Below are 26,377 nucleotides of genomic sequence, written 5' to 3'. Positions count from 1 at the left end.
TTTACTTAAATCTACTTACTTTGTTTTTTTCCAATACAGAAGCAATGAAAAGCATTAAGTAAAAAAAACAAACTATCATGACTTTTTTCAGTACTGAAAATATTTTATTTTAAAAAGTGTATATAGAATGCATAAAAATGTGCAAACAAAAAATATCAGATGTAGTGTGTCAGATTTTTCACTGGTAAAATAAATTGACTAAGAGCAATTAAAAAGGTATGGTAATTCAAATTTGATGTTGCTCTAGTTCTTCTAATGTCACTAAACCAGATTATATTTAGTCTTTTTAGTTAAATGAAATTGGGTTTGATACCTTAGAATTAAGACCTTAAAAACTCTTAGCTTTTTAGTATTTATTGTTGCAACGCTTAACCATAAAATGTCCATCAGTGTTTTGCTACCAAAATAATTGTATGCTCTCTGAATACTAAAAGGCAGCATTCAAAATTTACCATCTGCTTCAAGCTTATTAGGAGCTGTTATTAAAACCTCTGTAGGGCAGCACAAAAATAGTAACATTTTATATATATATAAACTGTAATCATGTTCTTTACTTTAAATATGATTTTTTACATTTATGACATCACATAAACCACATTAATAGTAATGAATTATCTAAAAGTTCTCCAACATTGCCGAATATAAGCAGTGTATAATGTAAATGTAATTGACATAACTGCTTATGTTGGATAACATGCAAAATATGAAATACTGACAGTACTGTATAAAATGGATATTTTATATATCTATTTAGTGTATATTTGTTACTCGTATTCATCATAAATTAAATGAACTTAAAGATTACCCTGAAATGTAAGTCTTTTAATAAAAAGGTTGGATTGAAACCAAATTAGTTTGTCATGCTTTGGTCTATCCTGTCTGAGTGGAAAATTGATAACATATACATCATCACTCACCACTCAGTTTATTATTTTTAAGCATTATTTTTGCAACATACTCCCAGCACACAATTATAAATATTGATACGTATAATTTCTGTAGGTATCTCAAAGTAAACTCTTATAGTTCTTTTTAGGCTTTCCTTGTATTATTCTCTGTTCCAGTTCTGCACACACTGAAAATAATTTAATACTATATTTTCTTTTACTAAAGCACCAAGTTCCGTGTTTTCTTTATTTGAAGTTCTAGTGGAAAGTGATGAAGAAAGGTACTGTATGCAAGCAATATTGCAAGGAAATTCAACCGCCCTTTCCCTCTCACTTTTTTCTCTTAGATGATATTCAAAGAGATTATTCACTTTGTTATCTAGAAGTCTTTAGATAAAGTCTTCTAAACATTCTCCACTCAGCACAATTTCTTATTTTGACTTTAACCCCACAGTCTTTTCTGATTGTATTGCACAATTTTTGTGATCAGAAAAGTTTCTGGAATATGGGTCAAAACAAGAAGAAAAGAGAGTTTTTCAAGACAAATGGGAGAATTTATATTTTTTCACAAAGGTAAAAGATAAAATTCAAAGCCTTATTTGTCAGCAAACAATTGCTGTTCCCAAGGAGTATAACATGTGTTGGCACTACGACACGATGCACTGTGAAAAATATGATGCATTCACTGGAAAAATCCAAGAGGAAAAAGTTCAGCAACTTAAAGCAGGATTTGCCAAGCAAAGAAATTTCTTTTCGGGGATTAACAAGACTATCGAAGATTCAGTAAGAGCAAGTTTTGTGATAAGCGAAATGATAGCTAAATCATCGCGACCTTTTACAGAAGGCTTATTCGTAAAAGAATGTCTTATGAAAGCCAGCGAAATTTTATGTCCTGATATGAAGAAAGTTTTTGAAGGCATAAGCTTGTCTGCCAATACAGTTGCCTGCAGGATAACGGATTTAGCTGATAATATGCAAAAACAATTGATTCAAATGGCAAAAGACTTCAAAGCATTTTCAATTGCTCTTGATGAGAGTACAGATGTATCAGATACCGCACAGTGTGCAGTGTTCATTAGAGGTGTAGATTGCACTTTGAATATAACTGAAGAATGCTAGACTTAATGCCACTGAAGGGTACCACAACGGGACGTGACATATTTCAAGGACTGGAAGAGTGCATTGAAAAAGCTGCGCTGCCATGGAACAAACTTGTATCTTTGGCTACGGACGGTGCACCATCAGTGTGCTCTGAAAACGTTGGTGTGGTTAGATTATTGAAAACCAAACTGAACAGCCTCAATATACACCTCTACCTCGATATAACGCTGTCCTCAGGAGTCAAAAAATCTTACCGTGTTATAGGTGAAACCGCGTTATATTGAACTTGCTTTGATCCACCGGAGTGCGCAGCCCTCCGCCCCCTCCCCCCCCCCGGAGCACTGCTTTACCACGTTATATCCGAATTTGTGTTATATCGGGACACGTAACCTCAAGGTAGAGGTATATCAGGAATTAGCTTCACCAGTATACATTGTATTTTGCACCAAGAAGCCCTGTGTAGTAAAAGTCTACAAATGAAGGAAGTTATGGATGTAGTTGTTAAAACTGTTAATTTTATACGTGCACGAGGGCTGAATCACAGACAGTTCACTTATTTTCTAGAAAGTAGGGACAGCGAATATGGGGAACTTCTGTATGACACTCAAGTTAGATGGCTGAGTCATGGAAATGTTTTGAAGTGTTTTTTTGCACTTAGAGAGGAGATTGATTCCTCCATGAAAATGAAAAACAAGGAGGTTCCACAGCTTGCTGAATCCACTTTTATCTGCAACCTTACTTTTCTAACAGATGTAACTAATCACCTGAATGCACTGAATTTGAAACTTCAGGGTAGAAAATAGGTGATAACACAGATGTATGACACTGTTAAGTCATTCAAAGTCAAGCTTACTTTGTGGGGGAAACAGCTGACTGCTGGCAATTTGGTTCATTTCTCGACTCTGAAATTCCTTAGGAAAAGTTGAACCCAAATCCTTGAAAGAATATACAGAGATCATTTCTAACTTACACAAACAGTTTGATGTACTGTTTAAAGATTTCAAGGTACTTGAACCACATTTTCAACTTTTTTCCACACCATTTGCTGTTGAAATTGACTATGTTGCAGAGGAAATGCAGATGGAGTTAGTGGAGCTTCAGTGTGACGCCATTTTGAAGCAGAAGTCTACAGATGTTGAAATTCCAGAATTCTACAGGTTTCTTTCACAAGAAACGTTTCCCATGTTATTCTCTGCTTCTGCAAGGATAATGGCAATGTTTGGAAGTACATATATATGTGAACAGTTTTTCTCTTCCATGAAGATTAACAAATCTGTGTTAAGGTCAAGGCTCACTGATGAACATTTGAAAGTTACACTGAGATTGGTTTCGTCTCAGGATATCAAACCTAATATTGATGCTCTGGTTGATGCAAAACGCTGCCAGCTAAGTGGCCAAAAATGAAATGACTGTCAAAATTAACACTGACTTTTCACATTACAGTTAAAGAAGTTGTTAAAAAAGTTAATAAATTGACTTTTAATAGCATACTATATTTTAATACTATACTACTATATTACTCTTTTTTTTCTGCCTACCTCCAGGTGCTTCCCACCGCCAAGCCGCCAATGCTGATGGTGGCGCTTAGCACTTTCCAGGAGGGAGGGAGGGAGGGAGAAGCGGGGAGCCGTGCGCTCAGGGGAGGAGGTGGAGAACAGATGGGGCAGGGGCGGGGCCTCATGGAAGGGGTGGAGTGGGAGTGGGGCCGGGGCAGTGAGGGGGGTGTCAGTGATGCGGCCCTCTGGCCAATGCACTAGTCCTCATGTGGCCCCCGTGGTCATTTGAGTTTGAGACCCCTGGATTAGAGCATCCTGGGAATGCAACAGGGGGAAGAGAAATGCTGAAATAGCTGAACATTCACCTATAGCACAATCCTAGCAGGATTTGTCTGTAGGCAAAATTACATCTCATATTCATTGTCACTGCCTAGCTGAAATCTTAATCCAGGCACAGCAGTGAGGGAAAGATTCGGAAGGAATACAAACGACACAGGGATTTTACCAAGGCTTCTAACCTTTCTTCACAGCCCTTAAGACTGGTTGGTGCAAAACGCTGCCAGCTAAATGGCCAAAAATGAAAAGACTGACAAAATTAGCACTGACTTTTCACATTACAGTTTTTAAAAAGTTAATACATTGACTTTGAATAGCATACTATATTACTCTTCATTTTTTTCATTTTTGACTATACTTTTGTATTGTTGTATGTACTAGTCCTCATGTACTAGTACATACAACCAATGTACTAGTCCTCATGTGGCCCTCACAGTGATTTCAGTTTGAGATCTCTGACATAGACTTTTCTGCCTAATTCCCTTCTCCCCACATGCTTGACCTCTTCTGACCAATCCGCTCCAAAGTGCCTCTGTTAGAGTTCTCTCTCTTCCTTACCCCTGGATCCTCATCCCAGTGTTCTTGCCCAGCAAATCCCAGTTCTCACCTCCACTCTGGTTTTTCATCAGATCTGTCTCTGCTCCTCCCCAACACCACTCCCCCTTGCTCCAAGTTCCTGTCACTTTGCCGAGGCAGCCCCAGTTTCCAACTCCAAGCTCCTCATCAAATCTCAGTCTCACTGCGCCCCCACCTCATAGGCCCTCGTTATCCTCCTCAGATCACAGCCCGTCTCCCCCACATGCCAACTCCCATTTTCTCTCCCCCACACCAGCTTCCAGTCCCAGGCTCTTTAATCCAATCTACTTCCCCTGTCCCTTGTCCCCTCTGGATATGAATCAGGCAGCTACCTCCTCCATGCTCCCTAGGTCCTGCAGAAGAGGTATTCATATCACAGAAGAGAGCGTTTCCCTACTTTCAGTTCTGGTTCCCAGACCTAGCCCTTGAACATCCCACAGAAATCCAGAGCTGCAAATACAGGGCAAGCCCTGCTCAGCCCTGGGCTGAAGCATGTCCACTGCAGACAGAATCTTCAGAGATTTTAGTTAAACTCTAAGAAGTCTCTGCTGAGCATGCACTAACTCTGATTTTTCAAAGGCTTACCACTTGGGAAAATCAGAGTAGATTTTCACAGGGATGGCAGAGAATACATCCCTGACTAAAAGGGTGCCCACCCACCAAATTTCAAGCCCACTATAGCTTTTCAAATAAAAGGTCACTCTAACACAGGCAAACAATGAATTTTTCCCTATTGTCGTTCTCTGAAACAGCGGAATGTTTTAGCTGAAAATCAATCAATCAATCAGCTTGAGGCAGACACCCAGCATGGGATATTTTAGCCCAAGCCGTTACAATTGTGCAATGTTAGAAGCAACTGAAACCAGGGTCCTATAATGATATGTGTTAGGCAGCCTTAATAATAGGTGTTGCTACCAGCCCCACATATAATAATGAATGGTACAGAGAAGGTAGATGAGGGGCTTCTTTTCTCCCTGTTTCACAACACAAGAACAAAGGGACAGTCAAAGAAATTAAAGGGTGGAAAATTCAAAACCCACAAAAGGAAATACTTTTTTCTCATAAGGCGTAATTAATATGTGGAAATCATTACTAGAGGATGCTGCAAGGCCCAAAGTTTAGCAAGAAAGTTTAATAAGAAAATGGACATTTAAATGGATTACAGGAATATCCATAATTGTAAAAGTTAATATTAAAAAATTGTGGACGCAATATTAAACTTCAAACTTCAGGGAGTAAACCAATCTTCTATTTTATACTAAAGTAACTATTAGGGTTAGGAGGAAACATAATGTAGAGGGCAGATTATCCCACATCTGTTTTATGCAAGTTTGTCTGCAACTTTTTCTTAAGTACCTCAACTAGATGGAACACAGGTCTGAATGAACTAGTATCAGAATTTCTGTTTCCTATTGTTAGTAGAAAGTTTCAAGTATATCTGAGTTAACATAACTCAGTTATGTAACCTGTTTTTTGTAATTAGGCATAAGTCTCTATAAGGCAAAGCCTATTGAAGACCATGAAGTCTTACTCTTTGTTGTTACTATTGTTACTCTTCTAATAAATTACTGCTATAACCATTTTGACATTTTAAAATATTTAACCAATATGCGACAGTCAATTGACCAATTATTTTTGAATATGTCACATGCCCAGCCCTACTTCAACGAGATGTCAAACCCCTTTCCTGGGCATGGTAGCTGATTGAAATACACCATAATAATCTTGGATATGTTTAAGTGTTTGTTCAGCACGATACCAAATGGTGGACACAATACACTATGAAGGTTACAATAAAAAAAATGGAGTTCACAATTACACCCAGACTTATCCCACTCTGTTACAAACCTACATATGATAATCTGTTTATCTCTGCACATATAAGAAGAATCTCAAACCCAAAACTCAGTTGTGCCAAACACCTGCAATTATTAATTATTATTATTATTATAATATTAATTCCTGGAGGGCCAAGGGAATAAATTGCCTTTATGTATCACACTTCTAATTAGCAGCTTACTATACACTAGCCCATGAACTACTCAGGACCCAATTTACAAAACCAGCAATGTTTGAAACTAACCAATTCCTGACTAATCCCATCTAGAGCAAAGCAGAAAGATACAGAAAAGTGGGGAGGAAACTGCACTCCCAGCCTTTGTTTGGTCCACAGCTGTAAGCGCATGTGAAAAAGCCGAAGCATGCCTGATGCAAATCCTTTTTATCTTTATTGATGCTATTCTGTTGGACCCTGCCAGCAGGGCATCTGTTTAAACACAGGAATCTCTGCCCCACCCACACTTTTATTTAAATATATTTCTGATAATCAGTTCTCCTCAGTCCCGTATTCACCAAACTCCATAAAATTTATCTTGTAGCACACATTTTCTACAAACAACTGTGTTCCTAAAACAGGCTTATAAAAGGACAATAGATCTTTTTCTTTGCTCTTTTTTCTTTGAATTTAACAATTCCTTACAGCACAACAGTTACCAAAATTCCACCAGAGGATGGCAGCCTAATCCCAGTATATCAAGTAAAGCAGTATTTCTGTAGAGAGTTAGAATAATAAGTGAATGCAGTAAAAACACCTATACTCAACTGTACTGTAGCAGTCAAAACAGTATACATCACTTAAAGGCTTTAAGGTCATTTGACAGTTTAGCGTAATCATTATAGAGTACTGGACCAGGATTTAGGAGGCCTAGATTCTATTCCCAGTTCTACCATTAGCCTGCTGGGTGACCTTGAGAAGTCATTTGGCCTCTGTGTCCCAGTTTCCCCATCAGTAAAATGGGGATACAGATACTGATCAGCCTCCTTTGTAAAGAGCTTTGTGTTCTATTGATGTAAAATGCTATAGAAGAGCTAGGTATTATTATTAATCAAGTAACTACACATTTTTAATAAAACAATACACATTTTTAAAAACCTATTTCAAAATACTGTAAAGTCTTGATTCTAACCTACACAACCAGAGAAATACTGTACACTCAATTTGTATAAACCACATGTGTTATATACAAGTGACAAGGATTTATTTCAAATCTATCTTAAAAGGGAGAACAAACACAAAGTAAATCTATACGTTTTGAAACCCAAACTCCTATGACTAAAACTAATTTATGCTTAAAAAAATAAAATCAAGACCTTTCAAAATTAAGACCAACTTCAGCCATGCCACTCCCTTTGTTCCTCATAAGTACTTGACTTCAGGATTAAAGGCACAGTCCATAATGGAAAAATAACAGGTTTTTAAATTATATTATTTTACATACAGTGCCTGAGCACTTTTTTGGCAACAGGAGTTCTATATCTAAAGAAATAAGTTAAAAAAAGCACGATTTAGCTGATAATACTGCATGGTTTTTGAAACACAGTGCTCTATGCCACATAAGGATAATGAAGCCAATTAGCCAGTGATTACAACAAAAGTAAAAGTAATATTCTCGGTTCTACATGTTATCTCTCAGTCGGGTTTGTACAGGGAGAGCTGCAATTCTGTCCCCTTTGTGGGGACAGCACACTTTCTCAGGCATTAAGTCTCATGTTTTTTACCTATCCTGGGGCAGAATTTCACAATTCTCCCACTCTTAGAAAAGGAGATGGGCTAGAGCAACCTGGGGCGTATCCATCATTATTAAGTTCGCAGGTTCAACTGATCAGAACACATTATTTCTTCCCTCCAGGAGTCTGTGACCAGTGGTGTATAGTGACAGAACATCCATCTTAAAACAAAAGCATTATTTATTTTGTAGTAAGAACAGAGGTCTTAGAAAAAAATGGATTTTAAAATAACTGCCTATATGACAAACATGTCCATCTTAACTAAAGATTTACCATCGCCTGATGGTAAACTGGGCATGCCTAACCTCTTCACAGACCCCCCAGAGAGGTCCTGTCTCAGTGTGGTCCCCCCAAACACTTGCCACCCCTCTCTTGAGAGGGTCCCTTTTTATCCTGTCAGAGATGTTTTGACCTTCTGTATTATGGGTCCTAGCCATTCTTGGTCTAACTAGTTTTGTAGGCTGGCTGGAGACCAAGGATGGAATAATCAAAGCTAACAGTCTTGGCATTGTCCCTTAACCACTCTTAAGTGTTTGCTGATAGGTGGTTATCTGGGGCCATTCTTCTCCTTCCTGCCTATATTTCACCTATTGAGGTTAATCAATATATTCACTCAGTAATCATCAACTCAACTGTCAGACGAACTTAAAGTATTCACAAATTTACATGGCAGAGCCCTATCCATCAGAGATGGTTTTGTTGATAATTTGAAAATACTTTTTCACTTCATAAGCCACTGCCTCCTAAAGCATGAGAGAAAGGGGATGAAGACTAGCTGGGGTGGAAGTGGGGCAAGGACAACTCTCTCATTTGTTCTTCAGTCTCAGCTTTCAATTAAAAAAAACTGTCTAATTATTCTAGTTCTGAAGAAAACCTTCAAAGTATGAAGTGTAACCAACACAGAGATGTCTGCCTGAGTTTGCAGAGAGCCTGAAACAGCAGCATTAATTTATTTAAATGGGAGCTAACTCGTGCCAAAGATGATACTTTAGATATCAACAGAACTATTTAACTGCTAATCAAAGCATGTAAAGACATGCCTACACTGGCAGTGGTGTGTAGAGTATGCGTAGCTACATGCTGCAGTGAAAAGCCAGTTATGTCCACACTGCGGAGGCTGGAACCTTTCCCCTATACTCCCCCTGCCAGACACTTTCTCTGAAGCGGGAAAAGGCTCGGGCAGCTCCCTGTGGAGGAGAAAGGCTACAGCAATGGGGAGTTGCCAGAGCTTTTTCCCCACTGTTTTCCCCATGCCAGAGCCTTTCCCTGCAGCAGAGAAAGGCTCCAGCAGCAAGACATTAAACTGCTACAAACAGCAGCATAAACATGGGAGGCACTGCTTGGGAGTCTCAAGAGCCATGTAGGGTATACACCCTAAGATTTCAGTGTGTCGTTACTTGCCTACACAATGCCTCATTGTCTACACTGCTATTTATACCCATGCTAGAGGGGCATGCAGTATATAGTAAATGTACTTTACATGCAACCGTAAGTATAGACATAGCCTCAAAAAGTAGAAGTACCACCATATTATTAAGATATACACCAACATTTCCCAAAGCGTGGCAGACGCCAAGGACTACCCAGGGAACTGGAAGACCTATAATTAAGATGTTCAGACTTCTAACAGTTCATAAAGATGGATGAGATTGGTTTCATAAAGGCTGTTCAGCTTTTGGATGTTTGGAAAACACTTCTGTAAACTACTACTGTTTTGTCTATATTCATTCTCCCTTAAACTAATCACTTAAAAAGCATTCTCCACAGACATGTTTGGTTAAAAAAAAGGTTCAGATCTGCCATATAGATCCTAAGAAGAAACTTCTCCCATCCACACATATACACAGTGATGAATTACTTTTCAGTTATGTGCTACTGAATTAAACAAAACAGTATTATTTGATATTCAGTAGTTAAATACTAGTCACAAATGTTATTCACTGTGAACAATACCAGCAATTATCTAGCAATAGTCTTGCATCTAGTCTGACCTAGGTCAGATTTGATGATTCGAGTGGATTTTTGACCCTACTACAATCTAGGAGTCTGTGAATATTTCATATTTAATTACAATCTCAGGTAACAGTGATGTCTTCTGGTATACTAAATTATTAAACAGATCTTCCACTTCAATCTTAAAAGACATACCTAATATTGTACTAAATAATTTTGCAACTGTTCTAAATTTAAACTATAAAAACTATGCAAGAGAGCTGGACTCCTTCCCTCCTATAATTCACCTGATTGGAGGCAATATCCAAGTAGCTTACTTAATTTTCTTAACAGAAGTTATGGGTGCTATTGGCTCATTGGCATCAGTAAAAGCTATTTTAAATGTCTAAGGGAAGGTGGGCCAGAAAACTAAAACTGAACAGTGGGCGTCTCGACATCCAGTATTCACTTACAAGTTTTGAGCCATGACCATTTGTCCTTATTTTTCCTAATCTTCTTTTTTCCTTTCCAAAGTTTCTAAACACTTTTCAACTTGTCTATGGTTTACACAAATGTTATCCTTATAGTTTTTCCTTTCAAAAATGATTAGGAAGAAACCCCCCTTTTTGTAACATAAGCATGAATTCTGATCAAAAGTTTTAACTGAAGAGATGGACTACAAGCCATCAGGAACAGTATCCCCGATAACATCACGGCAAACCTGGTGGTTGAACTTTGTACTCACCCACAACTATTTCAGATTTGGGGATAATTTATACCTTCAAGTCAGCAGCAATGCTATGAGTACTCGCATGGCCCCACAGTATGCCAACATTTTTATGGCTGACTTAGAACACCACTTCCTCAGTTCTCGTCCCCTAGCGCCCCTACTCTACTTGCCCTTTATTGATGACATCTTCATCGTTTGGCCCCTTTGGAAGGAGGCCCTTGAGGAATTCCACCATGATTTCAACAATTTCCACCCCACCATCAACCTCAGTCTGGACCAGTCCACACAAGAGATCCACTTCCTGGACACTACAGTGCTAATAAGCAATGGTCACATAAACACCACCCTATACTGGAAACCTACTGACCGCTATACTTACCTACATGCCTCCAGCTTTCATCCACACCACATCACACGATCCATTGTCTACAGCCAAGCTCTAAGATACAACCGCATTTGCTCCATTCCCTCAGACAGAAACAAACACCTATAAGATCTCTAGCAAGCATTCTTAAAGCTACAATACCCACCTGCTGAAGTGAAGAAACAGACTGACAGAGCCAGAAGGGTACCCAGGAATCACCTACTACAGGCCAGGCCCAACAAAGAAAGTAACAGAATGCTACTAGCCGTCACCTACAGCCCCCAACTAAAACCTCTCCAGCGCATCATCAAGGATCTACAACCTATCCTGAAGGACGATCCCTCACTCTCACAGACCTTGGGAGACAGGCCAGTCCCCGCTTACAGACAGCACCCCAACCTGAAGCAAATACTCACCAGCAACTACACACCACACAACAAAAACACTAACCCAGGAACCAATCCCTGCAACAAACCCCCTTGCCAGCTCTGTCAGCTTATCTATTCAAGGGACACCATCATAGGACCCAACCATATCAGCCACACCATCAGGGGCTCGTTTACCTGCAGATCTACCAATGTGATCTATGCCATCGTGTGGCAGCAACGCCTCTTTGCCATATACATTGGCCAAACCAGACAGTCTCTACGCAAAAGAATAAATGGACACAAATCAGACATCAAAAATTGTCACATTCAAAAACCAGTAGGAGAACACTTCAATCTCCCTGTACATTCAATAACAGACTTAAAAGTGGCAATTCTTCAACAAAAAAACTTCAAAAACTGACTCCAATGAGAAACCGCAGAATTGGAATTAATTTGCAAATTGGACACCATCAAATTAGGCCTGAATAAAAACTAGGACTGGATGGGTCACTACAAAAAGTAGTTTCCCTCTCTGCTGATACTCACACTTTCTTGTCAACTGTTGGAAATGGGCGACGTCCACCTTGATTGCACTGGCCTCGTTAGTGCTACAAAAGTAATTTTCCTCCTTTGATACCCACCCCTTCTTGTCAACTGTTGAGAATAGGCCACTTCCACTTTAACTGAATTAGCCTCTTTAGCACTGATCCCCCGCTTGGTAAGGCAACTCCCATCTTTTCATGTGCTCTAATATATATCTGCTTTCTGTATTTTTCACTCCATGCATCTGATGAAGTGGGTTTTAGCCCACGAAAGATTATACCCAAATAAATTTATTAGTCTCTAAGGTGTCACAAGGACTCCTCATTGTTTTTGCTGATACAGACTAACACAGCTACCACTCTGAAGACTGAAGAATGACATTTTATTTTAAATTAAAATACAATGTGGTATTTAGAGAGAGATACAAATAGAAACCACATCACAATTAGGAAAACACATAGGTGTGTGACAATTGTTACATACAGTTATGTAATGCTTCCCTTGTTATAACTTTAAAAAATGTATGACAATAAAAGTAATGATTACTTGAAATGAATGAAAGCATAATAGCACATACCATTTTTCGACATTTGTTTTGTTCAGAAAGGCTTAAAAAAATCTTTTTTTTTTTTTGTTCCTTTCTGGAGAGACTTGAGGTTTAAAAATGAAGCTGCTAACAGGAAACATATGGAAAAGCTCTGTAGTAAATGAAAAGTTGGCTTGAACTCCATGTGCCACGTATCACATCCCAGTGTCTCAAATAATCTGGTAAGTTAATAACATTCACGTTACATGCTCAATGAATCACTTGAGACTGATTATAGCATGTGAAATTTAAGTATAAAAACAAGCAGAAAAGCTGATAAATTCTTTAAAAACATTCCAAAAGTAGCAAACATTTTGAAAAAATATTATCCAGTGCTTCAACTCTCTTTAACTTGCTGGCTAACATAAGCCTTGAAAAACATCCCATAAAAGATTAGCTCAACAACATATGCTGCCAACAGACAGACTTGTTGCTGTTTGTTTATAAAATGTGAACAGTTCTGTACAAAATGTAATATTAAAATTATTAACTATTATGTTGCCAGAGAGATGAGAAGATGCAATGCTTTTATCCTGGAGAAAAGAAATATTCACCAGAGCAACTAAAGTTACTACTCTTCTCATTCTCCTTTTCATAGCATATTATTTACAGTATAAGCAGCAAAGAGTCCTGTGGCACCTTATAGACTAACAGACGTATTGGAGCATGAGCTTTCATGGGTGAATACCCACTTTGTCAGATGCAAGAGTATTTACAGTATGTTCACCTACCATTATAAAATGCAAGGAAGTAATAACCTTACAGCTGTAACACCCCAGTTCAGTAAAACTTTTAAAACACATGCTTAAGTCTCGTTCGAGTCAATGAGATTTAAATACATGCTTAGAGTAAAGCATGTTCTTAAGTGCTCTGCTGAACAGGGTTGGATTTGAGAATGTGCTTATTTGTTTTCTTGAATTGGGGCCTAATTTAATTAAGTTTTGTAATTCATCACCACTCCTGTTGTCCTAAACTGGCAAACAGGTGGTCCAGGGGTATGACGGCACCACACCTTAAGTTGGGGGTGGTTCATTGTCTGGCTTGCTGAGGGAAGGGGTATACCACTTTAAAGGGAGGTAGACACACACAAACTTTGTTGCAGAAGCAGAGCAGATCAGTGTGGTGACACTGACTCATCCCCTAGGGGCCAGAAGAGAAGGGAGTGGATAAGGGGGCTTCTCCCACCAGGCTTGCCCTTTTCCCCCCAGACCAGACGGCAACTGCAGCGGCCTAGCTGGGTATGGGGGCTAGGGCTCTTCAGGCAATTGGGCTTTGGCATTTTGAAGCATACAGAATGTATGTGAGATCCCAGACGGGGAGTCATTGTTAATTTTACATTATATTTTCATTGCAGATGTGGGATTATGGGCCACACAGACAGTGGTATGGATATGTGGGCACAGCATTATTTACTGGTCACATAGGTAGCGTCCAGGTTGTCTGAGGGTTCACAGCTGAGACTCAGTAATGAAGCAATCCTGAGCTGGCAGAGGAGGGACATGATATCGGACCAGCTGCTGCCCTTGTGTACACTCTGAGGGTCTGACAGTGGGCACCAGATATAATTGTGAAACAACGAGGAGTACTTCTGGCACTTTAGAGACTAAAAAATTTATTTGGGCATAAGCTTTCGTGGGCTAAAACCCACTTCATCATACGCATGAAGTGGGTTTTAGCCCATGAAAGCTTATGCCCAAATAAATTTGTTAGTCTTTAAGGTGCCACAAGTACTCCTTGTTCTTTTTGCTGATACAGTCTAACAGGGCTACCACTCTGAGATATAATTGTGGTGCACTTTGGGAAAAATGATTTGGGAAGGCGTAAAGGGGTAGCCTTAATGCTTATTGCTAAGAGGGACTTGAGGCAGATCCTGGAATTTTTTCCAGGAGTAAAAATGTTTTGGTTGGACATGCTGCAATGCAGGGTGTGGCAGGGAGCAATGAAGCACCCCCTGTGCCCAGGTTAACAAGGCTAGGAGGTATATGAACAGGGAGGTGATCAAATTCATAGGGATCACAGAGGGGTTGGGTAACTTCAAATCCTGATATAGCATATGGGGCACCATTAGTATTCAGGGAGGATGGGGTTCACCTGTCAGACTTGGGCACAGACACATTTTTAGCTGATATTAAAGGAGGCATTAGGAGATGTCTGAGAACCCAGCTGGGTATGTGAGGGAAGAAGCTAAGCTAACTGCTGGAGCTCTTTGTGGTGGATGTCCAGTGCAGGTAGTCCATAGGGAGGGGATATAGTTATCAGATACATGGTTTGGTAAAGGATTTAAAAGGCGTGTTTGTTAAAGGTGTGGAACAGGGGGTGTTTGGGGCACCTATGGCTGGTACAGCAGGGAGCCTACTCATCACTCCCTTATAACCCACCTTAACCCTCATTCAAGGGGGGTGGGGATGGTAAAGTCACAGCAGCGGGTTGGCTGGAGACAAGAAAGGAAAAGGGGGGGGTGCTGACAGAAGCCCCGAGGTAGATATTGAAATAATCACAGAGATATTTGCACTGTACACTTGTGTCTGCCGGGTACTTCCAGACATCTAATAATAAAATTGCTGCCTAAGGCCTGGTCTACACTATGTGTTTAAACCGATTTTAGCAGTGTTAAACCGATTTAATGCTGCACCCATCCACACAACGAGGCCCTTTATATCAATATAAAGGGCTCTTTAAACCGGTTTCTGTACTCCTCCCCGACGAGAGGAGTAGCGCTGAAATCGGTATTACCATATCAGATTAGGGTTAGTGTGGCCGCAAATCGACGGTATTGGCCTCCAGGCAGTATCCCACAGTGCACCATTGTGACTGCTCTGGACACCAATCTGAACTCGGATGCACTGGCCAGGTAGACAGGAAAAGCCCTGAGAACTTTTGAATTTCATTTCCTGTTTGGCCGGCGTGGAGAGCTCATCAGCACAGGTGACCACGCAGAGCTCATCAGCACAGGTAACAATGTAGTCTCTGGAGAATCAAAAAAGAGCTCCAGCATGGACTGCACGGGAGGTACTGGATCTGATTGCTGTATGGGGAGAGGATTCCGTGCTAACAGAACTCCGTTCCAAAAGACGAAATGAAAAAACATTTGAAAAAATTTCCAAGGCCATGATGCAGAGAGGCCACACCAGGGACTCAGTACAGTGCTGTGTGAAAGTTAAAGAGCTCAGACAAGCCTACCAGAAAACCAAAGAAGCAAACGGAAGGTCCGGGGCAGGGCCGAAAACATGCCGCTTCTACGCTGAGCTGCATGCAATTCTCGGGGGGTCCGCCACCACTACCCCACCCCTGTCCGTGGATTCCGAGGTGGGGGTGGTAATCTCAGCCATGGCTGAGGATTCTGCGGACGGGGAAGATGAGGAGGAGGAAGAGGAGGACGAACTTGCAGAGAGCGCACAGCACTCCATTCTCCCCAACAGCCAGGAGCTTTTTCTCACCCTGATGGAATTACCCTCACAGCCCTCCCAAGCCACTAGCCCAGACAATGAAGCCATGGAAGCGACCTCTGGTGAGTGTACCTTGTAAATATAAGACATGGTTTAAAAGAAAGCGTTTTTTAATGATTAATTTGCCCTGAGGACTTGGGATGCATTCGTGGCCAGTAGAGCTATTGGAAAAGTCTGTTAACATGTCTGGGGATGGAGCGGAAATCCTCCAGGGACATCTCCATGAAGCTCTCCTGGAGGTACTCCAAAAGCCTTTGCAGAAGGTTTCTGGGCAGGGCAACCTTATTTCGTCCTCCATGGTAGGACACTTGACCACCCCATGCATGTAGCAAGTAATCTGGTATCATTGCATGACAAAGCCTAGCTGCGTATGGTCCCAGTATTTGCTGGCATTCAAGCAACATCTGCTCTTTATCTCGCTGTGTTATCCTCAGGAAAGTGATATCGTTCATGGTAACCTGGTTGAAATTCAGGAATTTAATTAAGGGGACAGAGATGGGCATTCCTACTGGGCTGTTTGCCTGTTGCTTAAAAGAAATCCTTCCTTGCAGGTAGCAAAGCAGGGGGAGGGGGCGGTGATTGGCGCTGAGCTTTTTTGCGTTTGGCTAGCAGGGATCTTCCCTGCTACCAGCCACACGGTGGGGGGAGGGGTAAAGCGATCATCCCAGAGAATTGGATGGGGGGAGTGGTTGCTGCTGCTGCTGCTGCATGTTAACAGGAAAGAAGCAGCACTGAACAGGCTTTGCTTGCTATTTGGTAAAGGAGGGCGCTGGATATATGAAGGCTGCAGAAGCCGAAAGACAATGGCTTACCATGACCGCATGCAAGCCAAATTCTGCTGCCCGGACCTGCGTCTGTGAGATCTCTAATACCAGAGCCGCAGGCACTCAATATTAAGATGTAAAATGTGACCTTGTAGTGAAATCACATGTGCTATGTAAGGTGAATAGTGTTGTTCACCGTGAAAGAGTGTAAGCATTGTTCTGTAAAATGTATCTTTTTAAATACTTCTCTCCATTTTTTCCCTCCCTCATGCAGCTGTAAATTTTTCAAGCCTCCATACTCCATCCCGAAGGCTATCTCAGATAAGGAGGCGGAAAAAAAAGACAAGAGACTAAATGTTCTCGGAAATCATGGAAGTGACCCGCAATGAAAGAGTTCATCTGAATGAGTGGAAGGACATGGTATCAAATTACAGGAAAGATCCCAGTGAACGTGAGGACAGGAGGGAAGCTCGAGATGAGAGGTGGCGGCAGGAAGATCAGAGGAGGCATGATGCAACGCTGGGGCTGCTGCGTGATCAAACTGACATGCTCTGGCATATGGTGGAGCTTCAGGAACGGCAGCAGGATCACAGAGTGCCGCTGCAGCCCCTGTGTAACCACCCTCACCATGTTCCACATCGTCCTCACCCAGACGTGTAAGAACGCGTGGGGGGAGGCTCCGTGCACCCGCCCACTCCACCCCCGTGGACAGCCCAACCAGAAGGCTGTCATTATTGTGAAATTTTTTTAGTGGCCTTTTCCTTCCCTCCTATCCTCCTCCCAAACCACACCCGGGCTACCTTGTCAGTTCTCTCCCTCTTTTTATAATGAATTAATAAAGAATACATGATTTTTAAACGATGATGACTTTATTTCCTTAAGCAAGCTGTAATCGAAGGGGGAGGGTGGGTTGCTTACAGGGAATGAGTCAATCAAGGGCGGGGGGGCTCATCAAGGGGAAACAAACACAGCAGTCACACCGTACCCTGGCCAGTGCTGAAACTGGTTTTCAAAGCTTCTCTGATGCGCACCGCTTCCTGGTGTGCTCTTCTAATCGCCCTGGTGTCTGGCTGCGCGTAATCAGCGGCCAGGTGATTTGCCTCAGCCTCCCACCCCGCCATAAAGGTCTCCCCCTTACTCTCACAAAGATAGTGGAGCACACAGCAAGCAGCAATAACAATGGGGACATTGGTTTGGCTGAGGTCTGAGCGAGTCAGTAATGTGCGCCAGCGCGCCTTTAAACGGCCAAATGCACATTCTACCACCATTCTGCACTTGCTCAGCCTGTAGTTGAACAGCTCCTGACTACTGTCCAGGCTGCCTGTGTATGGCTTCATGAGCCATGGCATCAAGGGGTAGGCTGGGTCCCCCAGGATAACGACAGGCATTTCAACATCCCAACTGTTATTTTCTGGTCTGGGAAGTAATTCCTTTGCTGCAGCCGTTTAAACAGAGTAGTGTTCCTGAAGACGCGAGCGTCATGAACCCTTCCTGGCCATCCCACGTGGATGTTGGGGAAACGTCCCTTGTGATCCACCAGTGCTTGCAGCACCATTGAAAAGTACCCCTTGCGGTTTACATACTCTGTGGCCTGGTGCTCCGGTGCCAAGATAGGGATATGGGTTCCATCTATCGCCCCACCACAGTTAGGGAATCCCATGGCAGCAAAGCCATCCACTATGACCTGCACATTTCCCAGAGTCACTACCTTTCGTAGCAGCAGCTTAGTGATTGCTTTGGCTACTTGCATCACAGCAGCCCCCACAGTAGATTTGCCCACTCCAAATTGATTCCCAATTGACCGGTAGCTGTCTGGCGTTGCAAGCTTCCACAGGGCTATTGCCACTTGCTTCTCATCTGTGAGGGCTGATCTCATCTTGGTATTCTGGCATTTCAGGGCAGGGGAAAGCAAGTCACAAAGTTCCATGAAAGTGCCCTTACGCATGCGAAAGTTTCTCAGCCACTGGGAATCGTCCCAAACCTGCAAAACTATGCGGTCCCACCAGTCTGTGCTTGTTTCCCGGGCCCAAAATCGGCGTTCAATGGCTAGAACCTGCCCCATTACCATCAGGATCTCCAAAGTGCAGGGGCCCGCGGTTTGAGAGAATTCTGTGTCCATGTCCTCATCTCTCTTGTCGCCGCGCTGCCGTAGCCGCCTCCTCCTTGCCTGATTTTGCAGGTCCTGGTTCAGCATAGACTGCACGAGAATGCGTGAGGTGTTTACAATGTCCATGATTGCTGTCTTGAGCTGAGCAGGGTCCATGCTTGGCGTGCTATGGCATTTGCACAGTTCACCCAGGAAAAAAGGCGCAAAACGGTTGGCTGCTGCCGTTTTCACGGAGGGAGGGGTGAGGCTGTACTTAGAACCACCCGCGACAATGTTTTTTGCCCCATCAGGCACTGGGATCTCAACCCAGAATTCCAAGGGGCAGGGGACACTGCGGGAACTATGGGATAGCTACGGGATAGCTACCCACAGTGCAATGCTCCGGAAATCGACGCTAGCCTTGGTACATGGACGCACACCACCAAATTACTGTGCTTAGTGTGGCCGCATGCACTCGACTTTATACAATCTGTTTTAAAAAAACGGTTTCTGTAAAATCGGTATAATCCCGTAGTGTAGACGTACCCTAATTAAACCAGATCCAGTGTCTCCTGTCCTTTTTCCAGTATAGCCAAACAATGGACTTGACATTATCCGTTGATCACCCAGGGAAAATAAAGCTTCTGTTGCTTCAAAGGGGACACCCATTAACCTAGTTTCAAGAAAGGGATAGGTGTGGAAAAGTCTCTTTGCAAAAGTTAGTGGCTGGAACCTGAAATCTTGTAAAGTGCTCCCAAAGAGATCACTACCTTTGAGTGCCCAGCTCATGTTATTTGTAGCTCCCTGACTTACTTTGTTGAACTCAAGACCTCTTAAAACAATTTCTTTTCAATGACATCCTTCTTACTATTCCTCTTTGTTATAGTCTCTCTCTTATTCCTTTCTTATGACATCCTATGAAATATCAGTGACCCAATTTTGACTCATTCCAATTTATGGAGGTAAGCAAAGAGGAGGAAAATATCCAACTATCCCAATACCTCTCCCCTTCTTCTCTTTCTGGATCACTGCCAATTTTGTTTAAGCTTTATTCCCCTATACTTCAGAAAACACAAGAAGACAGAATAATGTCTCCCTTTCGTGAGACAAAGTGGGTGAGGTAATATCTTTTATTGGACCAGCTTCTACTGGGGATAAGAACAGGAATACTTGTGGCACCTTAGAGAGACTAACAAATTTATTTGAGCATAAGCTTTCGTGGGCTACAGCCCATTTCTTCGGATGTATAGAATGGAACATATAGAGAGGAGATATATATACACATACAGAGAGCATGAAAAGGTGGGAGCTGTCTTACCAACTCTGAGGGGCCAATTAAGTAAGAGAAAAAACTTTTGAAGTGATAATCAAGATAGACTAGTACAGACAGTTTGATAAGAAGTGTGAGAATACTTACATGGGGAGATAGATTCAATGTTTATAACAGCTCAGCCATTCCCAGTCTCTATTCAAGCCTAAGTTGATTGTATCTAATTTGCATATCAATTCGAGTTCAGCAGTTTCTCGTTGGAGTCTGTTTTTGAAGCTTTTCTGTTGCAAAATTGCCACCCTCAGGTCTGTTATTGAGTGACCAGACAGCTTAAAGTGTTCTCCTACTGGTATTTGAATGTTATGATTCCTGATGTCAGATTTGTGTCCATTTATTCTTTTGCATAGAGACTGTCTGGTTTGGCCAATGTATATGGCAAAGAGGCGTTGCTGCCACACGATGGCATAGATCACATTGGTAGATCTGCAGGTGAATGAGCCCCTGATGGCATGGCTGATGTGATTAGGTCCTATGATGATGTCACTTGAATAGATATGTGGACAGAGCTGGCATCAGGCTTTGTTGCAAGGATAGGTTCCTGGGTCAGCGTTTTTGTTCAGTGGTGAGTGGTTGCTGGTGAGTATTTGCTTCAGGTTGGGGGGTTGCCTGTAAGCGAGGACAGGTCTGTCTCCCAAGATCTGTGAGAGTGAGGGATCATCTTTCAGGATAGGTTGTAGATCTTTGATGATGCGCTGGAGAGGTTTTAGTTGGGGGCTGAAGGTGACAGCTAGTGGTGTTCTATTATTTTCTTTGTTATAAATATAATAATTGGATATATACCTGTCTCCTAGAACTGGAAGGGACCTTGAAAGGTCATCGAGTCCAGCCCCCTGCCTTCACTAGCAGGACCAAGTACTGATTTTTGCCCCAGATTCCTAAGTGGCCCCCTCAAGGATTGAACTCACAACCCTAGGTTTAGCAGGCCAATGCTCAAACCACTGAGCTATCCCTCCCCGATGTTGGGCCTGTCTTGTAGGAGGTGACTTCTGGGTATTCGTCTGGCTCTGTCAATCTGTTTTTTCACTTCAGCAGGTGGGTATTTGGGGCTACACCAGTGGCTCTCAAACTTTTTACTAGTGACCCCTTTCACACAGCAAGTCTCCGAGTGCGACCCCCCACCCATATAAATTAAAAACACTTCTAAAAATATTTAACACCATTATAAATGCTGGAGGCAAAGTGGGGTTTGGGGTGGAAGTTGACAGATTGCGACCCCACATGTAATAACTTCGCGACCCCCTGAGGGGTCCCAACCCCCAGTCTGAGAACTCCTGGGCTACACAGAGCTCTCAGGTCTGGGAGAGGTATTCAGTGACACAGCTAAAAACAAGATGGAACAGATAGTTTAGCATAAGTAGTTAGCGCATATTCAAGGAACCATTCAAGGTGAAGGTGAATGATCCATTAAATTATGTGCTAACTACATGTGCTAAACTATGTGTTCCATCTTGTTTTTATCTGTGACACTTGGAGTACCTTTTCCAGACCTGAGGAAGAGTTCTGTGTAGCTCCAAAGCTTGTCTCTCTCACCAACAGGAGTTGGTCCAATAAAAGATATTACCTCACCCACCTTGTCTCTCTAATATCCTGGGACCAACATGGCTACAAAGGAGTGGGACAAGAGGAAGGACCTACCTGAGCAGAGCAAAGCCAAGGGGCAGGAATGGTCCAAAGTGATTTGCTGCCCAAGGTGGAAAACATTTATGCAACCCTCCCCCTGGTCTAAGCAGCTAAGCCAGGGGTCTCAAACATGCGGCCCGCGGGCCGCATGCGGCCCGCGGAGCTCTTCCCTGCGGCCCGCGGAGCTCCCCAGGGGAGCTCCGCAGGGGCCCCCAAGAGAAAAGCGGAGGCTCCCGCCTCCACCCCTCTCCTGGAGCCTCGGCGCATAGAGCGCCGAGTCTCCGTCCGAGCGCCTGAGCCCCGCCCCGATCCGAGCCGCGTGGGGAGGGGGCGGGGCTGGGAGCTCTGGGCTGAGCGCTGCGCTCGGCGTGGAGCTCACAGCCCCGCCCCCTCACCACGCGGCTCTGAGCGGGACCGCCGGAGACGCGCTCGGGTAAGGGGGGGGGAAAGCGGGACCCGCCGGGGCCGGGCCGGGGGAAGGGAAGCGGGACCCGCCGGGGCCGGGCTGGGGGGGGGGGGGGAAGGGAAGTGCTCAGGGCTGGGGCAGAGGATTAGGGTGTGGGGGGATGAGGGCTCTGGCTGGGGCTGAGGATTAGGGTGCAGGGTCCTAGTGCCTGCCCTCCGCCAGTACTGGCAAGGCAGGCTTCCCTTACCCTGAGCCTCTCTAACCCCAAACCCTCAGCCCCAGCCAGAGCCCTCATTCCCCCCGCACCCTAATCCTCAGCCCCAGCCCTGAGCACCCCCACATCATGAACCCCTCATCCCCCTGCACCCTAATCCTCAGCCCCAGCCAGAGCCCTCATCCCCCCACACCCTAATCCTCTGCCCCAGCCCTGAGCGCCCCCACATCATGAACCCCTCATCCCCCCGCACCCTAATCCTCTGCCCCAGCCCTGAGCGCCCCCACATCATGAACCCCTCATCCACAGCCCTCACCCCACACTCCAAACCTCTTCCCTAGCCCTGAGCCCCCTCACATCATGAACCCCTCATCCACAGCCCTCACCCCACAGCCCAACCCTCTTCCCTAGCCCTGAGCCCCCTCGCATCATGAACCCCTCATCCACAGCCCTCACCCCACAGCCCAAACCTCTTCCCTAGCCCTGAGCCCCCTCGCATCATGAACCCCTCATCCACAGCCCTCACCCCACAGCCCAACCCTCTTCCCTAGCCCTGAGCCCCCTCGCATCATGAACCCCTCATCCACAGCCCTCACCCCACAGCCCAACCCTCTTCCCTAGCCCTGAGCCCCCTCCTGCATCATGTACCCCTCGCCCTCAGCCCCACAGCCCTCACCCCTGCACTCCCTCCTATCCCCAAACTCCGTCCCAAAGCCTGCACCCCCACCCCCTGCCGCAGCCTGGAGCCTGCATCGAGCACAGAGCCTGCATCCAGACCCCCTCCCCCACCCAAACTCCCTCCCAGAGCCTTAGGCAGTAAATCTAAGTGCGTGTTTTGTCCTTTGAGTGAGGTGCATTACTGAGTGTATATATTTATTAAAACTGCGCGCGCTTAGGGGAGGAGGTGGAGAAGAGACAGGGCAGGGGCGGGGCCTCATGGAAGGGGTGGATTGGGGGTGGGGCCAGGGGCAGCAAGGGGGCGTGTCAGTGATGCGGCCCTCGGGCCAATGCACTAGTCCTCATGCGGCCCTCGGGGTCATTTGAGTTTGAGACCCCTGAGCTAAGCCATGCATGCATGCATGCATATATAAATAATAAAATAAAATAAACAGAAACAGAAACAGCCAGCTAACGAGCCTAGAAATGACCCAGCCAAAGGAGGAACAGCAAGTGCTCAAACAAGGTGGGGGAGGTGGAGGTATTTATACATTGTGCATTCTGGAAGGAACACTTTCATAAGTCAGCAGCACCCTCTAACACCCATGGATCAAAGGAAGACTACTTTTTTATGATCTGCAGTAGGCAATGCCCTAATTGCCTCTCCCACAAGGGGAGAGGCAATTCTCGATTTAGTCCTGAGTGGAGCGCAGGATCTGGTCCAACAAGTAACTATAACAGGGCCGCTTGGAAATAGTGACCATAATATAACATTTAACATTTCTGTGAAGAGGGAAGAACACCTCAGCAGCCCAACACTATGGCATTTAATTTCAGAAAGGGGAACTATGCAAAAATGAGGAGGTTAGTTAAACAGAAATTAACAGGTATAGTAACTAGAGTGAAATCCCTGCAAGCTGCATGGACACTTTTCAAAGACACCATAATAAAGGTCCAACTTAAATGTATACCCCAAATTAAAAAACACAGTAAAAGAACTAAAAAAGAGCCACCATGGCTTAACAACCATGTAAAAGAAGCAGTGAGAGATAAAAAGGCATCTTTTAAAAAGTGGAAGTCAAATCCTAGCGAGGTAAATAGAAAGGAGCATAAACACTGTCAACCAAATTAAGTGTAAAAATATATTAAGAAAAGCCGAAAAGGAGTTTGAAGAACAGCTAGCCAAAAACTCAAAAGGTAATAACAAAATGTTTTTTAAATATATCAGAAGCAGGAAGCCTGCTAAACAACCAGTGGGGCCCCTGGACGATCGAGATACAAAAGGAGCACTTAAAGACGATAAAGTCATTGCAGAGAAACTAAATGAATTCTTTGCTTCAGTCTTCACGGCTGAGGATGTTAGGGAGATTCCCAAACCTGAGACATCCTTTGTAGGTGACAAATCTGAGGAATTGTCACAAATTGAAATGTCACTAGAGGAGGTTTTGGAATTAATTGATAAACTTAACAGTAACAAGTCACCAGGACCAGATGGCATTCACCCAAGAGTTCTGAAAGAACTCAAATGTGAAATTGCGGAACTAGTAACTATTGTTTGTGACCTGTCCATTAAATCAGCTTCTGTACCCAATGACTGGAAGATAGCTAATGTAATGCCAATATTTAAAAAGGGCTCTAGAGGTGATCCCAGCAATTACAGACTGGTAAGTTTAACGTCAGTACCAGGCAAATTAGTTGAAACAATAGTAAAGAATAAAATTATCAAACACATAGAAGAACATAAATTGTTGGGCAAATGTCAACATGGTTTCTGTAAAAGGAAATCACGTCTTACTAATCTATTAGAGTTCTTTGAAGAGGTCAACAAACATGTGGACAAGGGGGATCAAGTGGACACAGTGTACTTAGATTTTCAGAAAGCCTTTGACAAGGTCCCTCACCAAAGATTCTTACGTAAATTAAGTTGTCATGGGATAAGAGGGAAGATCCTTTCATGGACTGAGAACTGGTTAAAAGACAGGGAACAAAGGGTACGAATAAATGGTAAATTCTCAGAATGGAGAAGGGTAACTAGTGGTGTTCCCCAAAGGTCAGTCCTAGGACCAATCCTATTCAACTTATTCATAAATGATCTGGAGAAAGGGGTAAACAGTGAGGTGGCAAAGTTTGCAGATGATACAAAACTGTTCAAGATAGTTAAGACCAAAGCAGACTGTGAAGAACTTCAAAAAGATCTCACAAAACTAAGTGATTGGGCAACAAAATGGCAAATGAAATTTAATGTGGATAAATGTAAAGTAATGCACATTGGAAAAAATAACCCCAACTATACATAAAATATGATGAGGGCTAATTTAGCTAAAACTAATGAGTAAAGAGATCTTGGCGTCATCGTGAATAGTTCTCTGAAGACGTCCACGCAGTGTGCCGCGGCAGTCAAAAAAGCAAACAGGATGTTAGGAATCATTAAAAAAGGGATAGAGAATAAGACGGAGAATATCTTATTGCCCTTATATAAATCCATGGTACAACCACATCTTGAATACTGCATACAGATGTGGTCTCCTCATCTCAAAAAAGGATATACTGGCATCTGAAACGGTTCAGAGAAGGGCAACTAAAATTATTAGGGGTTTGGAATGGGTCCCATATGAGGAGAGATTAAAGAGGCTAGGACTTTTCAGCTAGGAAAGAGGAGACTAAGAGGAGATATGATTGAGGTATATAAAATCATGAGTGGTGTGGAGAGAGTGAATAAGGAAAAGTTATTTACTTGTTCCCATCAAATGAAATTAATGGGCAGCAGGTTTAAAACAAATAAAAGGAAGTTCTTCTTCACGCAGCGCACAGTCAACTTGTGGAACTCCTTACCTGAGGAGGTTGTGAAGGCTAGGACTATAACAGGGTTTAAAAGAGAACTAGATAAATTCATTAGCCAGGATGGGTAAGGATGGTGTCCCTAGACTCTGTTTGTCAGAGGGTGGAAATGGATGGCAGGAGAGAGATCACTTGATCATTACCTGTTAGATTCACTCCCTCTGGGGCACCTGGAATTGGCCACTGTCGGTAGACAGGATACTGGATTGGATGGACCTTTGGTCTGACCCAGTATGGCCATTCTTATGTTCTTTTGGGGCTGAGAAGGAATTTTTCCTCATTGGCAAATTGGCCAAGGCAGGGTAGATTTTTTCACCTCCTCCACAGGCAAGCCAGGAACCTGGTGACATAGGTAGGAAGTGTAACCATGCCTTAGTGGGTCACAACTGAGGATGCCAAATTCAGGACGAACTGCTGAGAAACAGGGCAAACACAACCCAAAACTGGTGGTTATTCTTTTATAAGATATATCAAACCAGCCACAAAAGAATAACTGTTTCACCACATTGGCTAACAAGAAAACATAAAGG

General features: G+C 43.3%; 2 protein-coding genes across 5 annotated transcripts in view; one reads left to right on the top strand and one right to left on the bottom strand.

The window, feature by feature from the left end:
• ASPN (asporin) overlaps positions 1–834 on the top strand; it is a 36,281-nt gene extending 35,447 nt beyond the window's left edge. For all 3 annotated transcript variants that reach the window (XM_045024946.1, XM_045024947.1, XM_045024945.1), the window contains one exon: positions 217–834. The gene's annotated coding sequence lies outside the window, so the exon portion shown is untranslated. The remainder of the gene's footprint in view (positions 1–216) is intronic.
• LOC123374725 (centromere protein P) overlaps positions 1–26,377 on the bottom strand; it is a 339,668-nt gene that overhangs the window by 185,981 nt on the left and 127,310 nt on the right. The gene's annotated exons all lie outside the window — the stretch shown is intronic.

This window comes from Mauremys mutica, chromosome 7 (genome assembly GCF_020497125.1).
Source record: "Mauremys mutica isolate MM-2020 ecotype Southern chromosome 7, ASM2049712v1, whole genome shotgun sequence".
Taxonomy (NCBI): Eukaryota; Metazoa; Chordata; order Testudines; family Geoemydidae; genus Mauremys; species Mauremys mutica.
This window is presented reverse-complemented; position numbering and strand designations above follow the sequence as displayed.